The sequence below is a fragment of the Somniosus microcephalus genome, chromosome 13, assembly GCF_052327205.1.
Source record: "Somniosus microcephalus isolate GS21.2 chromosome 13, FLI_Smic_1.0, whole genome shotgun sequence".
Taxonomy (NCBI): domain Eukaryota; kingdom Metazoa; phylum Chordata; class Chondrichthyes; order Squaliformes; family Somniosidae; genus Somniosus; species Somniosus microcephalus.
The window spans coordinates 17,440,490-17,460,009 of record NC_140999.1 but is presented as its reverse complement, the minus strand read 5'-3'; positions in this window follow the sequence as shown (position 1 = coordinate 17,460,009).

Here is a 19,520-nt window from a genome sequence, read left to right as displayed (position 1 = left end):
CGCACTTCCCTACAGTAAAACAGTGACTACCCTTGAGGAAGTACTTCATGGACTGTAAAGTGTTTTTGGGACATCCTGGGGTTGTGAAAGGCGCTGTATAAATACACGTTCTTTCTTTTGAGGTGACACTTCTTTGTTCCAGCTCAGTGGAGGCTGGGGTGTGAACGACAGTCCCTGCTCCTTTGGAAATGTATCTGTCTGACCATTGCTGTTGCAAAAAAATGGAAACTTTGCTGCTACGGACCGCAGCCAAATGTCACGGCAGAAAATGTAGCCATGCCAACAGTTTGGCTTTTAAAGGAAGCAAAGTTATAAATTCTCATTTAGAAACTGTAAATATTTGTATCTTGTTGTAGTTGGGCATTTGTTTATTTATAACACACTGCCCTTACTTTGTACTTCAGTTCATTTTTATTTTCTCCTTCACTTATGGTTGCAACCCGTCCAAATTTTGGACCGGACATTCTGGCTTTTCAGTGGCAAGTCAAGAAATCTCCAAAAAAGTAAACCGGAAACCCAAAGTCTGATTTTTAACATAAAGTTCCACTTGTTTCCAGTTACTATATCCCTTGGGGAAATTGGAATCAAAAAGAAAACATGCTGCCATGGCTAACAAAATGGTGGCGAAGGTTTTCTCCTGTTTCCAAGTACTTCTGTGTCACATGATGTGAAAGTATTAGTTACTCAAGTTTTCAATGATGAGAATTCAATTCATCACCCCACCCAGTCCTGACCCCTTCCCCTTCAGTTCCGGCTTGAGATAACTTTATCCCTACTCAATAAAGAAAGAACGAACTTGCACTTCTATAGCGCCTTTCACAGCCTCAGGATGTCCCCAAGCACTTCAGAGCCAATTATGAACTTTTGAAGTGTAGTCACTGTTATAATGTAGGAAACACAGCAGCCAATTTGCGCACAGCAAGCTCCCACAAACAGCAATGTGATAACGACCATTTTATCTGTTTTAGTGATGTTGGTTGAGGGATAAATATCGGCCCCAGGACACCAGAGCGAACTCCCCCTGCCGTGGCATCTTTTATATCCACCCGAGAGGGCAGACTCACTTTAATGGCTCATCTGAAAGAAGGCACCCCTAACTGTGCAACACTACCTCAGCACCGCACTGGAGTGTCAGCCTAAATTTTGTGCTCAAGTCACTGGAGTGGGACTTGAACCCACAACCTTCTGACTCAGAGGCGAGAGTGCCACCACTAAGTCACGGCTGACACCTTTTAATGATGTTTAGGTGGGGTTTATGACTTAGAGGGCCATCACAGCAGAGCCTGATCCTGTCCTCTCCTGGTGTCCATATACAAGGTTCACTTGAGAAGCATGAGCCCTGGCTCAATTTCCACTCATTGATTAGTGCTCCTACCACTGCCCTGTCTGAGATCAGTTGACTCCGCATAGATGATGTGACCTAGTGACTGGGCAATGCATTCAACACCTGAGCCAGTGGAGGAGCTCAACACAAGACAATTTTAAGGTCACCACATTATCTTTTGGTTGCTTTTATTAACCAGTAATACGTCTGTTTACAGACTGATATTATGGAGTAGAAATTGTGGGCTAGATTTTCGGGGAGCCGTCAGGCAGGGTTTCAGGCGTGTGGGGGAGGGGGGGGGGGGAAATCCCGACTTTGGGGGTCCCGACACCATCCTGCCCAAAACCCCACCCCACGTAAGTTTCAGGGGCGGCGGGTACCCGCCCCGCACTGGGACCCGCCGAAACCAGGCGGGAAGGGATTAGTGCCAATTAACTGCCTGTTAACAGGCAGTTTTTAGCCTAATCCCCATTTTGAGGGGTTTCCCGACAGCTCCAAACCACGCCAGGTTGGAGCGGCGGGCCGTCGGGTTGAATGAGTTGGAGGGGTCGCGATGTTGGCGCTCAGGTGAGTGATGGGTGCATGAGTGCAACGGTAAGTGTGTTTGGTGTGTCTAAAGTGTGTAAAGAACTTTTACTTACCTTCACAGCCTTTCTTCCTGTAGCCGTCGGGAGCCCATCACTCAGCCGGAACTTAAAGCTGAACGGCTGCGATCTGTGAAAAGTGACAGCCTTCAGCTTTTAGTGCTGCTGAGATTTCTAACTGAGTCTGTGGAGAATGACTCAGCTTAGAAATCAGAGTGTCAGTGTTTGACAGCTTCAAACAGCTGTAAAACAATGATATTTCATCTGTCAGAAATCTTGACAGATGAAATTGCAGTCTGTGACGTCACCTGTTGCCGGGTGGCCCTTAATTGGCCTGCTGAGCCCGCTGGGCGGGCTCAACAAGGTCAATCAAGGGAAAATCGCGCGGATTGGCTGGACGTTGAAGTAGGCGGGTCAGAAACCCGAAAGGGGAAGTCCCGCCTTCTTCCCGACAGGTTCCACAAAATCGACCCCTGTATCTCATTGTGCCTGTTTTAGGGACGGATAATGGGAACAAGAGCCCATTCTGGGTACTAACGTCCCATTCCCAAAGGATGCCTGAAAAATGTCCAACCCGATATTGGGTTAGACTATTTTTCAGGCATCCCTGGTGGTCACCTAAAACAGGTGTTCGGCCCCTTACATATGTAAATTAGGGGCTTAAGGCCTGTTTTAGGTCCCCTAACTAATATTCGCTCCGCACGGGGTTCTTAAGCGTTTGCTGGGTGACCATCACCAAAAGGTAAGTGGCTGTTAAAAACCAACAACATAAATCATTGCTGTGGATACAGGAAGAGCAGGAGTCCCCCGACTCCACCATATACCGATTACTACCCACCGCTCACCACGTTGCAGCTCCACACCCCGCTCCCTCCCGGGACTTACCATCAGCCCGCTGCTGACCGCCAGGCAAACGGCCCAAAGTTCATTTCTTCAAATGGGCGAGCTGCCTGTGAAGGCGTGACAGGCAGCAGAAGCTGACCCAATTACTATTAATGAGGCCCAATTTCGGGCCTGCGGGTTTGGCCGCACGTTGTAGCCACCTCGCTGCCTTTACGCCCGAAATTGGGGGCCGGTGAATTTGTAGCCCTGTGAATTTGCGAATGTCATCATGACTCCTACTGCTTTTCCCTAAAAGTCCTTTATGGGACATGAGATAGATGTGGAGATAGTGAAAACAGTCTAGCTCATTCTAGGGTGTATGCTGTGATCTTTCCAGGATTAACAACTCTACCCCCCCCCCACCACCCACCCCTCCATCCGGTGGACTGCGGGACAATATAATAGTGCCATTAAAAGTTATTAATGCAGTATGAAGATGTCCCACTGGTGTGATATTACATCTCATGGGGATTATTTGAAACGTAGCAAGGGCACACATCTCATTTCACAGCACATCTGATATCATCCTAAGAATAATTACTCACACTGGAGATTTTACTTTGTACAGATTTAACACAAATGAATCCCGTTATAGTCCATAAAATTGTTGACGTCACTGAGCATTTTCATTAGATAAGCAGTAGAGGCAATTAGTGTGCGTTTGATTAATGATTTCCCCCCCCCCCCACCTCCAAGTGCTGCTACCAGGTTGAGTGGCTCAGTCGGTAAATTGCATCCCCTGGTTTGGTCCTAACCCATCAGGACCAAGTATGTCTGCGCAGAAAAAACAACAGAAAACGCTGGAAAAACTCAGCAGGCCAGGCAACATCCGTGGAGAGAGAAACAGTGTCAACGTTTCAGGTCGAAGACCCTTCATCAGAACTGAGAAAAAAAGCAGGAAATGAAATGGGTGAAAAGGCAAGTCTGGGGGCTGGGAAATGGGGGAGGGGATGAAAGAACAAAAGGGAAGGTCTGTGTGAGGTGAAGAGACATTAAGAGATAGTCAAGGCGAGACGAGATGGTAATAGGACAGGTAAAGAGACAAAGGATGGCTCTAGATGAAGCGTGAAATACGCTGGCAGAGTGAGAGACAGCTGCCATGTGGGAGAGAAAAAAAAAGGAAAAGGCACAAACCCAAAGGTGTGGATAAAAAATATATATAAAAATATGATATGTCTGCGCTGGGTTAGCTGATCTCAGGCAGGGCAGCAGTGGAGGGGCTACAATCCATGTCGCCGTCTGCAAACTAGAAAGGGGCGAATCAGCCAGGGTTCTCCCACTGCTAGCAATTGCCCCATTGCTGGATAGTTGGATGAAGACAGGGTGTGGTGCCTCATGGCCATTCAATAAGCAGCTCAGATCACCGTTGCTTGCCAGATGATGTCAGAAGACTGTGCCAATGGAACCAAGCTCATTGCCTTGCATGGTTACGTTTAAAAAAATGGCATTGTCTTGTCTATTCTCTTTATGAAACACATCTAAAAGAAACAACAACAACGTGTATTTATATAGCGCCTTTAACGTAGTAAAACGTCCCAAGGCGCTGCACAGGAGTATTTAAGGCAAAGAATTTGACACTGATCCACATAAGGATAAATTAGGGCAGGTGACCAAAAGCTTGGTCAGAGAGGTAGGTTTTAAGGAGCATCTAAGGGAGGAAAGAGAGGTAGTGAGGCGGAGAGGTTTAGGCAGGGAATTCCAGAGCTTAGGGCCTAGGCAACAGAAGGCACGGCCACCAATGGTTGAGCGATTATAATCAGGGACGCTCAAGAGGGCAGAATTAGAGGAGTGCAGATATCTCGGGGGGGTTGTGGGGCTGAAGGAGATTACAGAGATAGGGAGGGGTGAGGCCATGGAGCGATTTGAAAACAAGGATGTGAATTTTGAAATCGAGGTGCTGCTTAACCGGGAGCCAATGTAGGTCAGTGAGCACAGGGGTGATGGGCGAACAGGACTTGGGGCGAGTTAGGACACGGGCAGCCGAGTTTTGGATGACCTCAAGTTTACGTAGGGTGGAATGTGGGAGGCCAGCCAGGAGTGCATTGGAATAGTCAAGTCTAGAGAAAAGAATGACTTGGATTTATATAGAGCCTTTCATGACCTCAGGATTTCCCAAAGCGCTTTACAGCCAATGAGATACTTTTGAAGTGTAGTCACTGTTGTAATGTAGGAAATGCAACAGCCAATTTGCACACAGCAAGCTCCCACAAACAGCAATGTACTAATGACCAGATAATCTCTTTTAGTGATGTTGATTGAGGGATAATCAAGAAGAACTAAGAACTCCCCTGCTGCTCTTCGAATAGTGCCGTGGGATCTTTTACGTCCACCTGAGAGGGCAGACGAGGCCTCGGTTTTAAAGTCTCATCCGAAAGGCAGCACCTCCGACAGTGCAGCACTCCCTCAGCACTGCACTAGAGCGTCAGCCTAGATTCCGCGCTCAAGTCTTTGGAGTGGGACTCAAAGCTACAACCTTCTGACTCAGAGGGCTACCACTGAGCCAAGGCTGACGCCATCTATTTACAAAAGAATATGAAATGATCCTTAGATTCGCGAGCTCCATACACACACACAGCATGCGGATGTAATACAGAATTTCACTGGCATTACACTGCAAACAGTTTAACAGGCGGAAGGCTAATAAATGACCAGAGAGGTCAGTAGGCAAGGTCGGTAAATTTTAGGGAGGTGATGACCTGCCTGACAATCTCTGTAAAACTTCAGCTAGATAATAAATTACCAGCTTTAACCTGCTGATGTTGGGCTTATTACCACAGGTGAAAACCATTACGTTTTATGTGATCAATTTTTTGCAGTGCGAGGAGGGCTACGGCAGAGTAATAGAAATGCCAGTTTAGAAAAGTGTTTCTCCACAACTTGTTTACTGCAGCAACTCACCGCAAAACCTCTAAATGAAAAGAAGTATATCTGTTCCATTGATTATTCTTCTGAATTCTCTCCCCTCCTCATCTAAAGTCATTCTCTCTTGTCTGGGCACAGTTCCACAGCTGCCAGCAACCCACTGGTGCCTCATCATCATTCTTCATATGTGTGAGCCCAGGCAGGGTATGTACCGTGAAAGGCATCACAGCTGAAGCTCATGCTGTCCTTACCCAATGCCCAAGCAGACATACTTGCCAGCCGATTTTTTTTTTTAATTCACTGGCCTAGAAATTCATTAAGGCGCTGCCAGCTTTGCGCCCAGTTAACGCCTAAAGAGTGATTTTGCGCCAGAAATGAGTTTGCGCAGATATTCAGCGCAGCGGTATTGGCGGCGGTAGCCGTTAGCGCTGCGCCGGCACCGATGACGTCATCGGTGTGCGCAGTGCCCCGGTTCCGCCCCGAAACCGGCCCGATCCCCATATTTAGTTGCGGCCGCAAACAGCGACCAGAAAACGGGGCCGTCCTGCTGCCTTAGTGGGGCGCTTTAAAGCGGAAGGTGCGGCCGGCCGCTTTTTCGGCGGCCGCCTGCCCGCACCTCCTTCCCCGGTCTCCTCCGCCCACCCCCCCCCGCGGCATTGCCAGCTGCTTTCCGCGAGCCCGGCACTTCTCCGTGGTGCCGGGCTCATTTGCCGGCACTATCCAGCGGCGATCTCCCCATTGCAGGCAGCTCCCCCTTAAGAGAAGGAGGAGGCCTGCAGTACCGCAGCCTGCCGCTCCGCAGCGGCTGGCGCAGCGGCGCCAAGAGCGCTGATATTCAGTGTCAGCACCCCAAGCGGAGGCGGGCACACCCTGGTATAGCGCCCGGTTCCGAATTGGGGCGCTAACAATGAATATCTGATGATCGCTATAGGCTTCCCGCCCAGCGCTAACTTTTGGGCGCTAGCCAGCTGGCGGGGCCATAGTGAATTTCTAGGCCACTTATGGGATCTGGGCGTCGCTGACAAGGCCAGCATTTATTGCCCATCCCTAATTGCCCTTGAGAAGGTGGTGGTGAGCCGCCTTCTTGAACCGCAGCAGTCCGTGTGGTGAAGGTACTCCCACAGTGCTGTTAGGGAGGGAGTTCCAGGATTTTGACCCAGCGACGATAAAGGATCGGCGATATACTTCGAAGTCAGGGTGGTGTGTGACTTGGAGGGGAACTTGGAGGTGGTGGTGTTCCTTGGATAGCATTTAGAAGTGATAATGTCGGCTGATGCCTCCCCACTCTCCATACAGTTCAGAGGCACTGAGGCCAATTACATAGGATATACAGCACAGAAACAGGCCATTCGGCCCAACCAGTCCATGCCGGCATTTGTTAAATTAAAAACACTTCAATTAGCGCACCACCGCTTAAATCAGCTGACTCTGCAAAGATCAGGGATCAAACCTGGAGCCTTGCAGGTCTGTATAGCTCAGCACCACACCTGACGAACATAGGAACAGGAGTAGGCCATTCAGCCCCCGGAGCCTGTTCCTCCATTCAGTGAGGTCATTGCTGGTCTATACCTCAATTCCATTGACTCGCTATTTCCCCATATCCCCGGATACCCTTAACTGACAAAAATCTGTTGTTCTCAGTCTTGAAAGTTACGCCTTAAGAAGATTCTAAAGGGTAAATTTTGTGAATTCGCACTTCCAGTACGTATCAGGAATGCATATTGGGAGTTTGCCACTAATGGACAGAAAATCCTGCGGGGCCAGCTAACCTGCAAACCCAATACTGTATGTGCTTCCCCCGTGTAAGGCTCCATTTCAGGAGCACAAATTCATAAAAGTTGCCCTTAAATGTAAAGTTATCTCCAGGTACACTGACAGAAGGTGGTGTGACAGTGATCATCATCTCGGAGTCTGATTCCCACCCTTCTGACTTTATTTCATATTTTGATGGTGTTTTAAATCACAGCCGCCACCACTTACACTGTTCAAGCTGATCACAGGCAGACGTCTAATTTGGGCAAATAGCGCTAACTATTTCCCGGTACCATAGGCGTCAATTACAAAAGCGCCATTTATAACATTTTAAGCTTGCCAGCTGTTTTGGGCAGTTCAATTGGTCAATAAATTTGCACCTCGTTAATCCTCTGTATTTGTGAAACCAGCCCTTTGTCTTGGTAATCGGATTCATCAAAGGCATCAAAATAGAGCCGGGAAGGGCGGGCGGAGAGAAACGCATAATCGAAACTGGCTCTGAATCCATAGGCTGCCATTTAATCTTTAGCACCGGAAATATTGTTTGACTTCAGCCTGTCGAGAATATGCTAGCGCGCTTCATTCTGTTAGAGCAACGGAATGAGAAGGCTTAACACTGAGATCGAAATGAGGAGCCCTTTAACCTGTTGTGGTTTAACTGGCCGCTGCTTATAGCGGGCAAATCCTATTCACGCCAACCCACCTGCTACAAGCGGTGGGGATTGTTGTACAATCGCCGTGAATGAATTCACAGCTGCCAATGAGATATGTTGTGCTTTTGGGCCTTCTATTAAGGCTAAAGGGTTCAAGGGATATGGGGAGAAGGCCGGGACAGGGTACTGAATTTGGATGATCAGCCATGATCTCATTAAATGGCGGAACAGGCTCGAGGGGCCGAATGGCCTACTCCTGCTCCTATCTTCTATGTTTCTGTGACAGCTCCTGTTTAGGCTTTTTTTTGGTAAATATTTTGTGAGGGACCTGAGTTGCAGGAAAGGGAATATTTTCCCATATCCAAGACCAGCATAAAAGCACTCCCAGGTCAGATATAAAATCATTGCGTTGCCAACAATGTGCCTCAGCCCCAACATCAAAAGGCTATCCTCTACTGCAGCAGTGTGACAGTTTTCCATTTCCCACATCCTGCCACACTGTGGTTTTTCTGGGTACGATCAGTATTTGTGCTGAATTAGGGGTGGTTTTGTGCTGTTGGCCCACATCCACTAAAAACTAGATGAAGAATTCCTCAAATGTATTCATATCCAGCAAATAAAGACGACTTACATCCCATCAATTTGTGCTGGATTTGAACCCAGGTATGAGATATTAAAGGCCTATGTCTAAGCCAATGCACCATTCAGTCACCACTTTGCTTATTTAAAAAAATACTAATTATTATCAGCTATTATTTCTCATTATCATGAGATTTCACACAAAAAAAATCAAATCAGTTGAAGTTGAAATTGATGAGATCCCTTTGAATACTTGACTGCCCTCGAAAGTTCAGAATCAGAGGAAAGCGACACGTTCCTCATCTCGAATTATCTTTGCAATCAAATGGCCAAAGAAAAGAAAAACACAGCACAGAAAGTGAGTATTATCCAGATCGTTTTTCCTTCCAGTGTTATCCTCTCTTTGCTGGCTGATTGTGGGGGTACAGTAGCTCAGGCACCAGCAGCCTCCCAATACGTCAACAGGCAATCAATCCTCTTGCGTAAGCCTGGGCAATGGGTGTCAATAGATTATTTCAATATGGCAGCATCAGTGACTGGTCCACCTGTGCTCTCCAGCGGGGCTTACTGGATTGCAATCAGGAATGGGAATCTTGGCTGATTTTCCCTTCCCCTAGCCAAGAGAGGGGAATTATCGTGTTCCATTGCCACTCTGGCTAAGTACGAGCTAACTCAATACAGACCAGAGTTCCTCAATGGTAGCACTCTTGTCGCTGAGTCAGAAAGTTGCGAGTTCGAGTCCCACTCCAGAGACTTGAGCACAAAAATCCAGGCTGACACACCAGTGCAGTACTGAGGGAGTGCTGCACTGTCGGAGGTGCCGTTTCTCAGATGAGACGTTCAACCGAGGCCCCGTCTGCTCTCTCAGGTGGACGTAAAAGATCCCATGGCACTATTTTGACAAAGCAGAGGGGAGTTCTCCCCGGTGTCCTGGGCTAATATTTATCCCTCAATCAACATCACTAAAAAAAACAGATTATCTGGTCATTATCACATTGCTGTTTGTGGGAGCTTGCTGTGTGCAAATTGGCTGCCACGTTTCCTACATTACAACAGTGACTACACTTCAAAAGTATTTCATTGGCTGTAAAGTGCTTTCGGACGTACTGAGATTATGAGAGGCGCTACATAAATGCAAGTTCTTCTTCTACATGCCATACTACCACACCAAGTGATGTATTAATCATCTAACCATCAGAGGGGCTCATATTGTCAAGACTTAAGTAAAAGCAAATAAAAAAACTGAAGTAGTTTTGTCAGTCAGGAAGTGTAAAACTCAAATGCAACATGTATTTTTATTTAAATCAATCTTCTGCATTATTTTCCTTTAGCTCAGGATCTGTGTTTAAATATAACACAGTCCAACATTGTTTATCCGAGAAGTTCAGGAATCCCATTGGAAATGAGTGAATAATTCTGTGCTGCATTAAACATTATTTCAACACAGACGGATAGGCAGTACAGTGAAATGTACGCACAGGGGTGGGCTTAATTTTGACTTTGTGCGACAGTGTAATACGAGGGCTAGTGAGTTAGCAGCCTTTCTTGGATGTAAAACGGGCTGCCGATTCGCTATCCCCCATTTCACACTATCGCACAAAGTCAAAATGGCCCCCAAGATGTGCTGAGAGAATCATCAGTGTAGCTAACCAAACAATTGAGGGGTGGGAAGGGGTTGCACAGTAGATTAGACAGACATTGGCTTTTCGTATCAGGTACCTCAGTTCAAATCAAGCCCACACTGATGCGATGAAAGTCACTGTCTGCTGGTATGGGTCCCATGTGAAATGAGAATGGATAGTCACAGTCCAGTTCCTAGTGGACATGAGTCGATATATAGCACAAATTTGGCCCTAATTGGCATTGTCACTCAGGCAGACAGGCACATCCTAGTGATAGCTTGAGTGGGAAATAGACTAAATGTTATACTGGAGCAGTAGTGGGTGTTCTTCTGAAGATGGGGCTCAGGCCCATTGTTGTGGCAGAGTAGAGGGAGCTTTACTTTGTATCGAGCTGTGCTAACACTGATCTGGGAGTGCTTCATGCCGTGCGATACAAGACCCTGTTGGACAAAGATCTGCCAATGGCTGCTTCAAAAGGGGTGTCGCTACTTTTTTCTTTTATTTCTCCAATTTTCTCCCCCATGCTGCAAGCACCGATCCTTGCTGGAGTAACAGGCACACTACACCTTGCCGAAGCGATTATTTTTCATACGTGAGCCTAAATCACGGGTGTCGTCAGACTATTTAACTGTGGAGGGCAGCCCAGCGGCGCCTCATCCTGCTTCTGCCCAACTATGTACCACAGCTTCCAGCGGTGGTCATTGGATAGTGAGCCAGAGCAGTATTTCTGGCTGATTTTAACCCTCTCTAGTCCAAGGGCACCGAGATGGTAGTGCCTCAATGCTTGAGTCGCAGTGCATTTTTCCTACAGTACAGGGAATGGTAGCATAGTAGTTATGTTACTGGACTAGTAACCCAGATGTCTGAACTTAATGATTCAGAGACATGAGTTCAAATCCCACCACGACAGCTAGGGAATTTAATTTCAGTTAATTAAATAAATGTGAAATAAGAAGCTAGTATCAATAATGGTGACCATGAAACTACTGAATTGTCATAAAAACCCATCTGGTTCACTTATGCCCTTTAGGGAAGGAACTCTGCTGTCCTTACCTGGTCTGGCTTATATGTGACTCCAGGCCCACAGCAATGTGGTTGACTCTTAACAGCCCTCTGAAATTGCCCAGCAAGCCACTTAGTTAAGGGCAATTAGTGTTTGGGCAATAAATGCTGGCCTTGCCAGCAACAACCACATCCTGTGAACAAATAAAAAAAACAATGTAGGGTGAGTCAGCATTCAGTACAACACCCAGACACATGCACTGGTTGCTGTAGATGGCTATTACACTGGTGGCCCTCACCACACACATAAAAAATACATTTTGTTTATTGTCTCATTTACAATAATGGGAAAACCTCTGATGTGCTGAGGTTTAGTGGTCTTTCTAGACAAGGGGTCAATTTATCGAGGTAGTAGGACAGGTTTTTCTTTGCAGCATTAGGTCCACTGCAGTACTCCAGTAATGCCATTCAGCTGTTTTTACTTAAATGGAACTGACTGCACTGACCTACCATTAGGTGACTGTAGGGATTTATTTCTGATCAAATGACAGGATTTTTTTTTTTTTTTTTTTTGCTCTGCGTGCACACGAGCTGCTGGGGCAATACTTCTTGATTCAGCAGCTTTAATCAGGCACTTTGATTGGAAATGCTCACCGCAACGACAAGCTCTCCTGCTCATTAATAATTTATCACCGGCCTGAAGCAAATTGAACAATCAAGCACGGAAGCAATCAATTTCACCAGATGCAAATTGCAAAGGTATCAGGTGACCTGAATGTTAAAAAAAGGTCACTCCCCGCCCTTCGGTGCGGTGATATTTGTGCCTGAAATATCAATACCGACGTCACTGAATAAAGCAAACTTTTACAGCTTTACTTAGTGCTGGTTTTCCCGACATCTCTGCATTGAGTGGAGTAATGACGCTTGTTTACGATCGCAACACCCTCGCCATTCATTTTTTTCCCCCCCAATTGGAGAACGGATTTAAAAGTCGATTATTTTATTCACGGGGCAACGTTTCGGATTGGCTGGGAGCATGAAGCATCGTCAGTTAATCCCAGAATATCGTCTGTTCAAACTTTACTTCTCCTTTATCGGTTCTCTGCCCTTCCAATTTGCATTGCTGAAGATGGTGGTTCATGCTACGCTACGGGGCTTACTGATGCAGCCCTCTAGTCATTCTTCTCCGTGCGAGATTAGACAGTAAATGGCAGCAGGCTATTCCACTAGGGGGTAAGGTGGAGGCCATCACAGACATAGACTGGAGCATGATCAGGAGTGAGAAACCTGTCTGATTTTTTTGTTCCATCTAGGGCTGGTGCACTGGTGCCAATTCCAACCCTCCCCCACCCACCATATCTGAGATCCACTAATTCAGTAAAGACCGTGGACTGAGCTTGGAACTTTCCTGGTCTGCATAGCTCAGTTCCAATGTACTTATTACCTGAGCCATTGGGGCATCTCTATACCAGTGGGGATGTAACATCCCCACCGACACCTGGGAATCCCTGGCCCAAGACCGCACAAAGTGGAGGAGAAGCATCCGGGAAGGCACCGAACACCTCGAGTCTCTTCGCCGGGAGCAAGCGGAAGCCAAGCGCAGGCAGCGCAAGGAGCGCACGTCAACCCAAGCACCCCACCCAACTGCCCCTTCAACCACCATCTGCCCCACCTGTGACAGAGACTGTAGGTCCCGCATTGGACTCAGTCACCTGCGAACTCATTTTTAATGTGGAAGCAAGTCATCCTCGGTTCCGAGGGACTGCCTAAGAAGAAGAGATACCAGTTGATATTAACACACAACTTATTAAATCCTGTCTCCTTTGATTGACATTAGTTACTCTCGAAGGGTGGTAGTGACAGGTTAAACCCGTTTATATTGATCTCCATGGAAAACAAGAACAACCTGTTTTATATTGCGCCTTTAACATAGTAAAACGTCCCAAGGCGCTTCACAGGAGCGTAAATCAGAAAGTTTGACACCGAGCCACGTGAGGAGATAGGAGGGCAGATGACCATCAAAGAGGTAGGCTTTACGGAGCGTCTTAAAGGAGGAAAGAGGGGTAGAGAGGTGGAGAGGTTTCGGGAGGAAATTCCAGAGCTTAGCACCTTGGCAGCTGAGGGCACGGCCGGCAATGGTGGAGCGATTAAAATCGGGGATGTTCAAGAGGCCAGAATTTGCGGAGCACAGAGATATCGGGGGTGGGGGTTTAGGCAATGTTCCCTGTGAGCTGCACTTTGTTCTGCGGGGCCCGTTTCTTTTAATGCGCGGTCCCTTTAAATTTCTGTGTACGTGCGGTATTTACAATGTAAAAGCCGGTGAGCGGCCTGTGCGGGACCTCGCAGATTACAGCGCGTCCGCTTGCAGGCGCACCTTAGCGGGAACAGTGGTTGTAGGGCTGGAGGACATTAGAGATCAGGAGGGGCGAGGCCGTGGAGGGTTCTATCCCCAACCATTCCAAATAGCAGCCAGCCTAATTCCCAACTGTTTGTGCGACAGAGGCAGGGCTGAGAAACAAAACTCCAGCAAATTAAGGTGGAATACGCACACAAAAAAATAACTTAAAGGAAATGAGAAAGCTTGCTGGTAGCTGATCACAATATTGGAAAATTCACAAATTAATCCCAGTCACTTCACTCTCAAGTAAATTAAAGGGGCATTCTTAAGAAGATTTTAGATCAGGTAAGCTTGCTCTTAAAATGAAGCCATCTTGTCAAATTTGTGCTGCAACAGACTATTCCTGCTTTAACTTAACCACAATTTTTATCAAAATTAAGATCAAAATCATAAATTAGGAGCAATGTACTGATTGCAGTAACATGCCCGCCTCTGTTTATAACCAATAGTCCTTGCAGTCATCAGATCTTGATGACAAAGCCCCTTTTAATGTGTGGTTTCAAAGTCAAGTTCCTAATAATAATTCCATTTTTTTTTAAAAAGCAATGCATCTGGAAAACATGTTCCGGCATTGCTCAATTGGAAGTGATGCGAAACACCTTGAAGGAGCTCGTAAAGTGAGCCTGTGCATATTGCCTTATTTCCGACTCCCTGCTGTTTCCTCCTTTCAGCGAGACCTGCTGATGGCGGCATTGTGGCGAAATTTATCCCAACACTAATCTGCTCACCAGTGTATATTGGTGTTATCCTGGTATAGTATAAACTAGGATTGATCCAGGGGTCTGTTTGGGGAAGGACAGAGGTGGGAGGGACAAGTCAGGAGGAAGGAATATTTTATACTGGACTTGAACGGATGCTCTTTACCACAGATTAAAGGGTTTATACTAGAGACTGTTAAAGGGACAACATAGGAACAGGAGGAGGCCATTTAGCCCCTCGAGCCTGTTCTGCCATTCAATGAGATCATGGCTGATCTGCAACCTAACTCAATATACCCACTTTTGCCCCGTATCCCTTAATACCTTTTGGTTAACAAAAATCTAACAATCTCAGATTTAAAATGAACAATTGATCTAGCATCAATTGTCATTTTCGAAAGAGAGTTCCAAACTTCTACCACCCTTTGTGTGTAGAAGTGTTTCTTAATTTCACTCCTGAAAGGTCTGGCTCTAATTTTTAGACTATGCCCCCTAGTCCTAGACTCCCCAACCAGCGGAAATAGTTTCTCTCTATCTACCCCATCTGTTCCCCCTTAATATCTTGATAATTTCAATCAAATCACCCCTTAACCTTCTAAATTCCAGGGAATACAACCCTAGTTTGTGTACTGTCTCCTCAATTCAGTTGTTTGAAAACATATTAAAAGGTAAATTCTGTGAGCACCCATTCCACTGGCAGGACCCTGCACGCAGCCAGGAAACTGAGGGTAATGTGAGACCATGTAAGGCATTACAAAAAGGTACCCTATTATGTAATGATGTGCAACATATTGAAACCGTGCATCGTGATGAAAGCAACATAGGCTTTTGCAAAATACACAGTGAAAAGTTTGCCAACCACTTGTTGCATGAAGACATTGACCCTTTAAATTGATGACAGATTTGCACTGGCAAATATCTTTGTGTCTCCGGCACAAACAAGGGATACGTGTATGGCACATGTTAATTCCTTGTTACAACAATTTAACGACCTTGAAATGGGATCCTCATACTCCATTCGCATTACAATACTTCACCATTCATAAATGGGAAACCAGATGTTGGTTAATCATCAGTAATTTGGGCTGATGTTGGAATGATCAAATTGCCAAAATTCCACTGTCTAGCAAAGTCCCTGAGGTTTCACTAACATTCCATCTCCCTTTTTTTTTAAAACTCAGGTCAGATTATTGTAATGTGAACTCTGTTGAACCCATGTTTCCTCTTCCCTTCCCACCCCAGCAGCTTCCCATTCCTATTACATGTGTTTTACGGGGATAGAGTTTTTCCAATAGCTTCAAATGTTGACTGTAAAATTGACTGACTTTTCCTTGACACTTTCTTTCTACTACCAATTGCTTAGTTAAACTGCTGTATTGGGCCCTCCTAAAGGCTCCATTGGAAGCTACGCTGTCCCAGTCTGAAATTAAGCCATACAGACCAAGAACCCACTTGCGCAAGCTAATAGAAGGCACGGGGCCCCCATAGAACCATACCCAGCATGAGTGAGCACCTTTATGAGTGGAAGAAAATTGAATGGTATTGGGGAACGTTACAGCGGCCCTGCTCTGATTTTCCATTTGCAAGCGTTCATTCTACTGGGGCAAATAAAACAAAAAATGGGCAGGAGTTCCATTCTGCCGTGGCATGGTTTGCTGGGGTGAGGTCCAGGGGCATCGGAAGCACTCACTCCAAAAAGCAAGCTTCTCTTTTAAATATTAATCAGAGGGGAAGGGAAGACCCTGCAATCCATTTCCCGCTGCTCTGGCTTCAGGATATCAGATGTAACTCATCCCATTTGAAATGGGTGCCCGGAGAAGCTAGACAGCAATAAGTACACAGAAGCTGATAGAAAGGACACAGTTGGTCTATTTATCTATTTCTTAACTGTTTCCCACTTTTTCCCCCTGCTGACACACAAAATTGCAGGCATCGGTTTCCTTTCCCTTCATTTTTGTATGTCCCTTCTTAGGCCCCTCCCCTCTTCAGGCTTGGAAAATGGATCGAGATGCCATCTGATCATTTCCAAGAGCTTTCAGGATGTTTGTCCCTTTATTTTGACATTACTCTTGTCACTTCCATGCAGTACTTCATTGGCTGTAAAGCGCTTTGAGACGTCCGATGGTCATGAAAGGCGCGATGTAAATGGAAGTCTTTCTTTTTCTTTTCAATTTTCAGCTCCCAACACTTGGGGTAGATCGTGACGTTGTGCGCTAGTGTAAAACAGGTGATGGCGAGTCGGCAGCTACTTTCTACACCTCTCCCGACTCGCTATCACCCGTTTTACACGATCGCAACAAAGTCGAGATCTACACCCCTAGTGTGCTCCCTGCACCTATCCAAATCTATGCCCAAAATTACAAAAGATAATCTAACCTCAGAAAATTGGGTGTCTATTTGAAGTAAAAACAGAAAATGATGGAAACACTCAGCAGGTCAGGCAGCAACTGTGGAGAGAGAAACAGAGTTAATGGCCAGAAATTTGCCAGCGCTCAGTGGACAGAATGGGTGGCGGGTCAACTGTTAAATTTAAAACAATTGACAGCGGGTTGGGAACCTGCTGTCAAAATGCGCACATTGGACTTTCCCAATGTCGGGTCTGCCAGCGCGGAGCAGACCAGACAGGCAGTGGTGGGGGAGGCAAATTAAAATCATTAGTGGCTTGTTTGTAGCCACTTATTAATGTTTGTTTCCCAGATTTTTGATTTTGACAGGTCGCCCACTGGTTTCCCGCTGTGCCTAGACCTTGTCTGTGAAGCTGAGGCAGGAGGTCACTTGCCATTGAATCAGCTGATGAGTTGACAGCTTCAAATGTCAAGTGAAAGCTCCCAGCTGATTGAGATATGTTCCCTTAACCGCTAGCTTCTCTAACCTGCATTTCCACTACAGATTCAGGATGCTGCAAGTCTTTACACAAGTCTCCATCCAGTCTGACCTCATTACCTCTCCCACCATTGACAGATTGCTTCTGTCATCTCTACTTCACCTGCCATCTATTCCATCAGCATGGATGCCCTTGAAACTCTCTCACCTTGGTCCTCCGAATCCCACCACGATCAGCCCCAACACTGGCATCACCAGGCACACCAGCAGCATCAACAACAACAACACCAACCTTCTCCGCAATCACCTGATATTGCACAGGACAGAGGGCATCAGCAACTGACCACATTGCTGCCCGGGAGGCCCTCACCATGGCTACATTTAATTCACTTGATGCTGTATACCCTGGCTGCCATATGATGCACCAGGTTGGTACCACCCCACACCAACAACATAAAGCATCCCTGCAATGTCCAAGCCATTACTTTCACACTCATCAGCATTGCGGGGGGTACCGTATGCCTTACCATTCACTGCAACTCACTAAGCCACTTCCAAAGGTGCACACAAATCTGTCCAAGAAGGCAAAGTGTTGAAAATAAAGATTTCAATGTTTGACAGCACATTAACAGAAACTTTACATGAACATTGGCTAAAACACCCAAGTGCCTACATTTTGTGATCTACTGAGATCATTGAAAGGTTTGCGCCACTTCAGTCTGGTCCTCCTAACGACATCCCCGCTTGTGCCCTCCTGTGCATTGTGCAACCAGGCTGTGTTGGTGTCCTGGGGAAGTCTCTTCCCCCCCATGGGAAGGGAAGAGGACCTCTCTGCCTGCTGTGACTCCCTCCATAAGCATATGGAGGGAGTCATGGGAGAACCTGGGTGCAGCCCTGCACCTCTGTTTAGTGCTTGTCAGTGTTTGCAGCACCTCAATGCTGTAGAACACTGACGGCACAAATGTCAAACTAATTTTGGGCATGGTCCCTTTAAAGAAACCGACTGATGACACGCCGATGCCATCAGACCCGCTTCCTGCAATTGGCCGGGAAATGCGCTGGGCGGGCTTAACAAGCCCAGTCATCAGAAAGTCATTTCGGAGGCCGGGATGGAGCCAGCAGCTGGGCCGAGACCCGCCACCGACATTGCCCGCCACAGACCCGCCGAAGTAGGGTAAATTGTGGCCAATGTTTCAGTCTGACAACCTTTCATCAGAAATGTCCATTTGAGTCTGTTTAAGACCTACCATTAACCATTCGGGTTTGCACTACACCAATAGCGGGAAATCTAGACTCATAAGCCACCATCCAGAAGTGCAGAGAACCATCAAGACATACATAAAACCGCCGTGATTTACAAAGCATTTATGGTGGCATAAAAGACACTATAGGTGATTGAAAGTATTGGCACTCACAGTGCTTACCTATCAGATTTGTTCTGGCTGCCCTTTCATGGTCTTATGAGGCCCTGTTTACATCAACAAATCTTCATCTACTGTCTCACTGACACATTAAAAGAACTGTACATCCATAAGATAATGCAACTTTAATGGACAGCTCCAGACCTCCATCAATTTATATTTAGTACTCACAATACTTCTCTAATGCCTAGTCTTAACACTCATTTATTTTATCATTTTATCTAGATGATAAAACAGCTTTCTAACTATGTTTTCACTTACTTGGCAGGAGTCATTAACTGCCATGCAGAGAATGCCTAGAACCTTTTATTGGCAAGTAATGATGGGAGCACTCGACCCTGCCTATTGCTGGCTGAAGTACAGAGGAAAATAAAATTACCGCACACAATAGCTCTGCTATTTAAGCAATTCATACTGAACTACTGGATCTCCTGTGGCATTGCTCACCAGTAGCATGATTGGAGAGGCTCAGATGTGTAGTGTATGTAACCGTTCCTCCTTTAAGAGAACTATTTTAAGGGTTGCACTACTTTATCTTGGCTGCTGTATACTGTAATACCGGTGGTGACCACACCGGTATATAAGTGCTGTGTAATGATTTCTTGGGCAGTTCCGCCCTGACCTTCAACTAGTAAAGACCTGTTAAAGTTTACTCTTGTGGTCTGTGTAGTAATTCTCAATATAACACACAGACTTAACAGTGGCGACGAGTACGATCTTACCCTGCGGCAGAGATATATCCAAGGCAGTTGAACGGGCGTCGAGAAGAGGCATCCGCCCTCATCATTCTGCTGAGAAAAGACTCGGGTCTGCAGAGCACAGGAAGAATTCTGACATGAAGCCTTCCGTCAGCAACAGGCAGGATCATCCCTTCTATCACGGTGGTGGGTAAGCCGATCAGCGACGAGAGCAAGTCGGCC